Source organism: Chelonia mydas, chromosome 9 (genome assembly GCF_015237465.2).
Source record: "Chelonia mydas isolate rCheMyd1 chromosome 9, rCheMyd1.pri.v2, whole genome shotgun sequence".
In the NCBI taxonomy this organism is placed as follows: domain Eukaryota; kingdom Metazoa; phylum Chordata; order Testudines; family Cheloniidae; genus Chelonia; species Chelonia mydas.
The window spans coordinates 63,515,395-63,524,774 of NC_057855.1; the positions used below are offsets into that span (position 1 = coordinate 63,515,395).

General features: G+C 49.5%; 1 long non-coding RNA gene across 1 annotated transcript; it reads left to right on the top strand.

Annotated features, from left to right (window-relative positions):
- Positions 1-1,349: 1,349 nt before the first annotated feature.
- Positions 1,350-7,243, top strand: LOC122461629. Its single transcript, XR_006283645.1, has 3 exons — positions 1,350-1,395; positions 5,751-5,877; positions 6,893-7,243. It is a non-coding gene; the product is annotated as an uncharacterized LOC122461629 (long non-coding RNA).
- Positions 7,244-9,380: the final 2,137 nt, after the last annotated feature.

A 9,380-nucleotide genomic window follows, 5' to 3' on the forward strand; every position in this document is an offset into this window, starting at 1 on the left:
GCTTTTGCTTTCCTTCCTGGGATGTGCTTTTGGAATGGCTGTAGGGGGACGTAATGTTTCACAGTCCTCACTAGTCCCCTCCCCTTTTCTTGCTGTCCATTTAATACATATAAAGCTGAGTCCTGCCTGCCACCAAATGCTTCCCACTTCAATCCAATTCCTTCCCACACATCTCGGCCACGTTCGAGGTGACAAGAAAAGGAGGGTTCTTTAAAATGGAGGCTAGGGCATCTCCTCCTTCTCTGTGATGCATGAACAAGGCCTGATTTGTTTTTTCTTTTAAGCTGTTTTTTTCTGCTGCGTGCTTTTTACTGTGGAAGTATCAGGAGTGTCATTTCTGGACTCCTCTGCTTTTCTTGGCAGTCTTGTTCTCAGCTGTACACCGTCAGCTTTCACACACTTGGCTGCAGGGGGCGCTACTTTTGAAACGAGAGGCCCGTCTGACCAAGCGGTCGCTGAGTGTGGGAGTTAAACAGAAGCTATCAAATCCACATTTCTTTCCCTCTGAGCTGCTCAGCTTTCACTCTCTTGAGACCATCATTCACTAATTCTCTAGCTACCCTACTGTCTTCCGAGGTAGAGAAGACATGAATTTCCAGTGGAAAAACAAAGCAACCCTGCCCCTCCGCCAAGCCCAGCCCTTTTTGGACAACCCCCCCTGTTGGTCTCTTTAACACATAATAATTAGTCACTCCATCCCCTGCAGCTATAAAGGTGTTTGTAGGCTCTTTTTCGGACCCCTCATGTAACCTGGGCGGGAACGTGGCTGCTGTGCTGGGCGTGACTGTGCAAGCTTTCATACAGACCGTAGAGTCGGGCTGCACTGCCCAGCACCATGGAGCTACATTGACAGTAAACAGAATTGCACCGGAAGGTGGGAGAAGAAAAGCACAAAGAACGCAGACACCTACAGCTGTTATCCAGAGTCCTTCTGCCTTCATCAAGACAGGGGTTGCTAAAGCCCCCAGACAGTAGCCAGGGGACCCACGTTCCAGGCCCAGGCGGTAGAGCTCCCTTGACAATATCCAAGGTTTAATCTGTCCCAACTAGGCCTCAGATCAATCCCCATGTGACAGAACACTCCCCACAACAACTCAGGGCCCTTGGGTCACTGGCCAGAGCCCCAGACCATCGCAAAAAGGGTGTTTTGGCTGGATGCTGTCATAAATATAAAGGGAAGGGTAAACACCTTTAAAATCCCTCCTGGCCAGAGGAAAAACCCTTTCACCTGTAAAGGGTTAAGAAGCTAGGATAACCTCGCTGGCACCTGACCACAATGACCAATGAGGAGACAAGATACTTTCAAAAGCTGGGGGGAGGGAGAAACAAAGCCTCTCTCTCTGTTTGTGTGATGCTTTTGCCGGGGACAGAACAGGAATGGAGTCTTAGAATTTAGTAAGTAATCTAGCTAGATATGCGTTAGATTCTGATTTCTTTAAATGGCTGAGGAAATAAGCTGTGCTGAATGGAATGGGTATTCCTGTTTTTGTGTCTTTTTGTAACTTACGGTTTTGCCTAGAGGGATTCTCTATGTTTTGAATCTAATTACCCTGTAAGGTATTTACCATCCTGATTTTACAGGGGTGATTCTTTTTACTTTTTCTTCCATTAAAATTCTTCTTTTAAGAAACTGAATGCTTTTTCATTAAGATCCCAGGGTTTGGGTCTGTGGTCACCTATGCAAATTGGTGAGGATTTTTATCAAGCCTTTCCCAGGAAAGGGGGGGTGTAACGTTTGGGAGGATTTTGAGGGGAAAGATGTTTCCAAATGGACTCTTTCTTAATAATACCAGTTAGACGTTTGGTGGTGGCAGCGATAAGTCCAAGGGCAAAAGGTAAAATAGTTTGTACCTTGGGGAAGTTTTAACCTAAGCTGGTAAAAATAAGCTGAGGAGGTTTTCATGCAGGTCCGCACATCTGTACCCTAGAGTTCAGAGTGGGGAAGGAACTTTGACAGATGCCTACCTGCTAAAGAGCACAGACAGCAAACATAGGGGACCTTGAGTGAACCAGCTCCCTGGACAGTATCCAAGGAACCTGGGTTCAGCTGCCAGTTTGCAGACCCCTCTGGCCAGTAACCAGGGAGTCATAATTCCATGTGTGCCTTGGCCAGTCCTGGGGAAGCTGGGTTCTCTCTACAGTGGAGATGTGCCCCTCTCAGCCCAGCTGGGCACATCCTCGCCTCTGACTGCCCAGAGTATTTTGCCTCATCCGCTAGTGACCCGCACTGATGCCCCCGGCTGGGGCCCATGAATGAGCCCTCCCCACCAGGAACCCAAAATAGAAGCAGACTGCTACAATTATTCTCCTCTTCAAAGCATTTTTTTTTTAGAAGATCTCTCCAGCAGCAGGGACTGCGTATGGAAACACGCGGCAGCAGCATTGCCTGGCCTGGCCCAGTCCTTAGAGACGAAGGTCACGACCGGGTGAAGCCAACTGGCCAGAAAAAGACAATTCTCAGAATCGAACGTAGAGCACAGCACTCTGCTTCTAGCCCGATCTCCCCGAACTTAGAGCTGTCCTCGCTCTCTTGAGAGCCCAGCTAGTTACCGGCAGCAGGCAGAATTACACAGACAAAGGGGCATGTTTTCCTCAGGCTGCCTAACCTCTGACCATGGGTCATTAGATGCCAAGGTATGCATAGGCATTGCACATTCCAGAGGAGGGCCTCACACATGTCTGCAAATCTGGGCTTCGGTGTCCATTGGATGCAGTTCCTGGGAGCAGTGAAGAGCAGCCCCAGTTCTCCCAAAACTCAGGTCTGAGCTCTGGGTAGCGGGGGTGGTCTCCGTGGCTTACATGGAAGAGGTATGTATTCCTAGAGACTCTCCTATGCTCGACTTTCTCAGCCTGTCCCATCAGCACTAGCACTGATGGAGCTGCACCAGGGAGGGGAAATTTAATCAAGTCCTGAGTGCAGCCCTGCTATTCCAGTCTTGCCTATTGCTCAGAGATCTGAGAAGAGAGCTCTGGGTCAGGATATGGATCTTGGGAGATCTGAAGAAGAGCAGCCACCCCCACTGCCCCGTCTGCAGCTGGGAATTTAAGAAAAGTAGGAGCCCTCACTTAAGAGATAGTTTGAGGAGCGCTCTTCCCACAATACATTATGACTTTGGGCCCTGTCACTCAAATCCCCATAGCTAATTCATGGGTTGGGGAACAGTGACACTCTGGGGTTCAATCCAGAGCAGTAAGGGCTAGTGTGATCAGATAGCAAGGGTGAAAAATTGGGACAGGGGATGGGGGGTAATTGGCACCTATATAAGACAAAGCACCAAATACCAGGACTGTCCCTATAAAATCAGGACATCTGGTCACCCAAGTAAGGGAGTGTGTCTCTGCCTACCCTGCAGTTCGAGGTGCCTTAAATGCTGGGCTGCCGTGGCTCACAGCCCTTCCACCAACACCCTCCCAGTCCCAAATTTCCCCAGAGGTGCCTCCCTGCAGCATCCAGCTCTCTCCTGGAACGCTCACGGACGTTACTAAATTTGCTGCTCCTTTAAAGACCCAGTAACAGCCGTTTATTAAGCTAACTGGGGTGACCAAATACACTAACGTAATCACAGCACGGTGGTTTATATTGAATGTAAAACAAGTTTATTAAACAAAACGTCAGAGGTTTAAGTGATACCAAGTGCAAGGAGTAAAGGGAGACGGGGGACAAACACACACAAGTAAAAATACGCTTCTGCAGCTAAAACGTAACTTCAGCACGTTCCTTGCCGAGGCAGGTTGCTCACCAATATTCAGTTCCCAGAGACTTCAACCCTCTGGGCTGAAGGATCTGCTTTTCTCAGATATGCAAGAGCTCTGGCCTCTCGTATCTGCCCACTGTTGGAGACCAAAATGGTTTTCTGTTTCTGCTTATATCTCCCAACATTCATTGACCCTGTTACAAGCGGCAGGAAGGTTTCCCTCTCTTCTTCCCTTTCTGTTGACTTCCCATCCCCCTGCTGATTCCTATGTAAATAGGGCTTCCATTGTTTCGATTCCATAGTGCTTAATTTACATTGGAGACAGGTAGATAACAACTTTCCCTCCCCTCTTTCTCCCTGTGTTTGATCACAGGCTTTACAGCATAATATCAGGCAGTATCCATAGTTCCTCACATAGTGTTAATGCAGCCATTTCACAGGGACATTAATCACCAGGGTGTCACCAACTTTTATAAAACACTGTACTGTATGCATGCTCTTTTATAATACAGTGATGTGGTATACGATCAGTTGATTCAATAGCTTATCATTTGAGGTGCAGGCACAGTGAACCTTTGCAATGTATTTTTTGAAGAGTAAGTACAGACCCAAGCTGCTGGGGGAGAGAGGTAGGCGCCAGGCTGTCTTCCCAAGTTCATTGACCCTACCCCAAGAGACAGGAAGTGTCCCTGGGGGTGCTATCTCCATTCCCTCCGTCAAGCATGTTAAGTCTGGCTCTCCTGGTGGCTTTGTTTACCTTGCATGTAAATGTGTTTTGCTTTGTCTTTGGTCATCCCCCTTGCCTCATTACATCGAAGACACATTCAAGCAAGTGGAACCCTGTTCTTTATCTGTGACAGCCAAGGCTTGGGCACCTCTTGCCAAGTCACGTTCAGAAGATAATTCTAGCTCACATTTATAACTCTTAGCACACACCCTGGATGTACACCACACACTGATTTTGGGGACCAATGTGTTACCAGTTTGTGTATGATACCTTACATGACACCTTTTAGATACTGATTATGCCAACAGTGTGTTAGGTGTAGTGAGTGTGTCAGGCCTGACAAGAGCTGCTGACACAGAGGAGAGAGCCACCAAAGGGCCTGCGTGTCATAGAAACACCCAGGGTTAGTGATAAACCCATCTGCTCCCCTCCTTCACCCTGGATCCCTGCTCCCCTCCTTCACCTGGACCCAACTATTGATCCAACCCCCCTGGATGGGTTTAGGCACTTTTGGGAGTAGGGCCACATGGTCTTTGCATCGTATGGCTGATTGTGGAGAGAGGTCTGCCCGAGAGGTTTATTAAGCCTGTTTAGGGAGTGAATGGCATTCTAATCCCTTCCTTGAGGCACTGGCTGTGACTTTTACTGAGCAGAGGGAGAGTGACTGCAAGCAGTAGGCGTGAGAAAAGCAGAGAAAGGAGTGTCGGAGAAACAGAGCACAAAGAGAAAGACCAATGTTGCAATGCAGCCCCTGAAATGTCCCTAGCTCTGGAAGAGGGTTTATTGGCCAAATGCGGGAAAGTCATTACAAAAAAGCCGTTTATTTCAACGCATTCTACCTGCCTTGGCCCTTCTTCCCCTTTTCACTCTGGCAAGAGGGCGAAGGCGGATGACTCTCCCGTGGTCATAAGCCGATGGGGAGTGCAGAGAATGGCACCTGGACCCCGCAGCACAGAATGGGAAGCTGTGTCTGTGCTGTACAGTAGGCCGGAGCGCAGCCCAGACGCCTAGACCAGACGGAGGCTCTCCACTAGCATCCCCAGCCACTTGCAGGTCCTTGGATTGTAGTGAATGAAAGCCTGGGGAAGCATACGTGTTTCCAGAAACCTGATTTTCACAGAGCCCCACTTTCCTCACATTAACCCTCCAGCCAACTGCCTCCATTTTGGAGAAGCACCTGCCTTTCCCAAAGGAGGCTGCCTGCTTTGGGGGGGGCTCGGCATGCTGAACTGGGGGGCTCAGCCTAAGCCCGTCCCGGGGTAATTATCCCAGGGCACAGGTTCAGCCAGGATCATCAGCATTGCTGCAGGAAGTTTATCTCCTTCCAGTGCTTCTCAGGAGGGAGTGACGCCTGGCCCCAAAGGAAGGAGAAGCTGCTAGATCTCCAGAGGGGACATGGTGGAGAAGGAGCAGTAAAGACGGTCTCACAGGAAGCTGCTTCAAGACTGTGTCATGGTGAGGATGCGCATCTCCTGCAAACAGGGGAGCTGGGCTGAGCCAGAGATGGGGGAAAAGGATGAGAAGGGGGAGGCCACCTTAGCAGGGCTCCCTGTGCAGCCGTCCTACTCATTTTATTTTACAATATTTCTGGAGTGAATTCAGTGCCAGTGCCAGGTGCTGGATTGATAGCCCAGTGGAGACTGGGTACAATGCTCCCACTCCACCCTGTCGGTGTGCTTCACCCTGACCCATGGGGCCTCCTCTTGCCTGAGCGTGTGCTTCGGTTTTCAAGCTTTGGCTCCTCCGCTGAGAATGGCAGCATGAGGCACTGGGACAGGAGGTTTTGGGATGGTGATCCCTGACCAATAGAACTGGACCTAGCCCATGTCACACAGGTAGGTGTATATAGAGAGGATTCTTACACACTACACATTCGACCTGGAATGGTGGCTTGTTTATATTGCTCCCTTCTCCATGAGACAGCAACTGGTTATATAGGAGACCAAAGCCCCCCGAAATTGCCAGAGGTTACTTTCTGGCCGATTCATCCAGTGAAGCTCCAATGCGGTGAACTCTGGCTGGACTATAAGGTGTCTGAAGGACAGAGGGAAGGAGGAGGCTGAGTCATAGGCAGAAAGAGAGCATCTATATATGTGCAAATATCTGGGATGAACAGCAACGGGGAAGGGAATTCAGAAAGTGTGCAACTGTTCAAATGCAGCTTGTCCCTTCCAGTGTAATGACCTTGACTTTAGGGGAATCACACCGGCAGTGACCATTGTCCACTATATTTCTGTATAGAATGGAGGATAATAATAATCTTAATTAGCACCCTTCACTGTGGATGTTTTAGGGAAACTCATCCCCCCAGAAGTGGGTAGACCCATTTTACAGATGGGGAAACTGAGGCACAGAGGGGGTAATGACCTTTTCACCATGACACAGCAAGCTGGTGCCAGAAGCAGAACCCAGGAGGAGCCCTGACCTCCAGTCCTAGGCTCTAGCCAATGTGCACACTTCTTCTTCTCAGGGCATGTTTCGAGGAAAGGCGATTTGGCAGCACCAGAGCTGAATAAGGGAAGAAGACGCGTATTTGTCCTGCGCTGAGTGGGAAGGATGGAGAAACCAAGACAGAATAAAAACAGGAGGAAAGGAAGGGGAAGCAGGTGCAAGCACGAGCATTCCATTGCCTGAAATCTCTGAGGTGCAGACAGGGTGGAAGCTGCCCATGGAAGGAACATACCTACAGGCCAGACATGCTGGGAGCTGCTTCTGTGCACTCAGGAGGAAGCACAATCACCGCAAAGTCATAAGCCAAACTGAATGGAGAAGTGCAGTTTGAAAACCTGCCCCATGTTTACGAGGAAACTGCTATTTGAGTCCAGACCCACTGATCTCACTGCAAAACTCCCCTGCAGTCACAGTGAAAGCAGCCAGCAGCAGACAGCTGCCACTAGCTTTTGCTGGTGCAGACTCTGGGGGCGGGCTCCTAGTGACCATGGGACAGCTAGGGTGGAGGAGGTTGCAGCTGTTGAAAGCAGCTGCATCTTTTACTTGGGTGGAGTGGGGTGGAAGGAACACACCTGCAGCAACCATGGCAGCCACAGGAGTGGGCAGTGGTGGCTGGGGACAGCATATGGCTTGGGCAGCTGGGGGAGGTGCTGCTTATTCTTCTGTACATCTCCAGAACAGCCTGTGTCAGTGGAGCTAGCACGGAGCCCGTGGTTGAACAGAAAGCCACCAAAGGCAGGCAGTAGAAAGAACCTTGGGTTGCCCAGTGGGAAAATTCCTCTCTCCCAATCAGTACAGTAGACCAGGGAAGTGCAATTTGTCAGCAAGGTTGAATCCCGCCCACTCTAGTTTAGGCACTGGGTCTGCATTCAAATAGCATCCTCAGGCCTGCTCAAGGCTAGAGCTGGTCGAGGTTTTCCAGCTGGAAAGTCCCCCAAGGAAAAAGGCAGTTCCAGCTAAACCAACATTTTGGAGCTGGAAAATGCCAAGTGTGACAAAAAAGGTCAGTTTTCCCATGGGACATTTTAATGCGACTTCGAATGCCACAAAATGTTCTTAAGTCAAAATGTGTATTCAAAATGAAAATCCTCCTGAAGCATCCCTGGGGAAACCAGCCTTTCCTGCTTTGAACAAAGACTCTTCATTCAGAACTTCCAACCAGCTCTTGTCTATCCTGCTCAGTGCATCAACCCAGCCGCCATGGGAACTGCCAGCCCTGACTCTGCTCTAGTAGGTGGTTCCCGCAGCGCATGAGGGCGGGTCTTTGGGGAAGGGAAGGATTCTCTTCTCCCAGCAGGATGGGAGATTCACCTTGAAGAGCCGGGAGCAGCATGTGGGGAATCCTGACACTGACTGAACCCGGATTTGACTCCCTCCAGCCCAGGGTCTCTGCCTGTTGCTATTCAGATGAAGAGAAGGCCCTTGGCTTCTTTTCTTTTCTAAATAAGGACAGAGGCACAGATGGCTGGGAGGCCAACAGGCAAGTGTAAGTGGAGTCTGAAGGCCTGTCCCAGCTTGTTACAATGGGGCTGATGGTTCTTGGGGTACCCAGGGCTGAATCTTCTTGTTACCCCTGGCCTCCAGCAAGAGGAAGTCTGGGTGTCAGTTCTCCAACACCACCAGCCTGTTAGCCAGCCTCCTCCAGGCTATGCCAGCCCCATCTTCCCTTGCAGGTTAACAACAGGTGCACTCCAGTCCTCCAGTCATTTAGAAGCATTTCCCCTGTGATAACCAGCCCCGACACTGGCTACTCACAGAAATCCAGCTCCTCTACCTGTAAGGGAGCAGTGTACCCCAGTTTACCAGTTTTGCCTTAAATCACCCTCCTGTATAATGCAAAGCGCTGAGGAGCACTCATAATAGAGCTAAGGAAGGTTTATTTAAGAAGGAACAGCGGTTCCTTTGTAAACAAGAGAGAGAATAATGGAAAAGAAACAGTCACAATACAAAATAAAATCATAAAACGCGAACTAGGGCCCACACTATTAACAGTTCCCTTTCCTGCCTAATAAAGTTGGTTCCCCCACACCCTGCCAAAGTTCAGTCCGTTGCAGAGCTGGCTGACCTCCCAGGAACAAGAATCCAAACTTTCATGGAACACCTCCGCTCAGCCAGATGTCTCCTCAGTGAATGGATGCAAGAGGCCTTCTCCACCCTGTGCTACACTGAATCAGTCTTTTGTCTTTATTCATAGACAGGGCGATCTGCTGGATTGGTCCTTTTTACAGCCAAGTGGCTTCAATTGTTTGCTGTTGTCTTTGATGGTTTGCATTGACTGTTCTGGGCTTGGGAAAGGCTGGACAACTGAACAACAACTAACCTTACATCATCCGCCGACCAGGAAGGGGTGACAACTCCCTCCCACTTGAATTGGCCGTCACTGAGACATACAATTCCCTGGTGACTTACTTTAACTTCAATCCCATATAGTTTTCCATATAGTTACATTATTCCTTAAATATCAGCCGTACACACATCTCGCAGTGATTGAGTATTGATAAGTTACA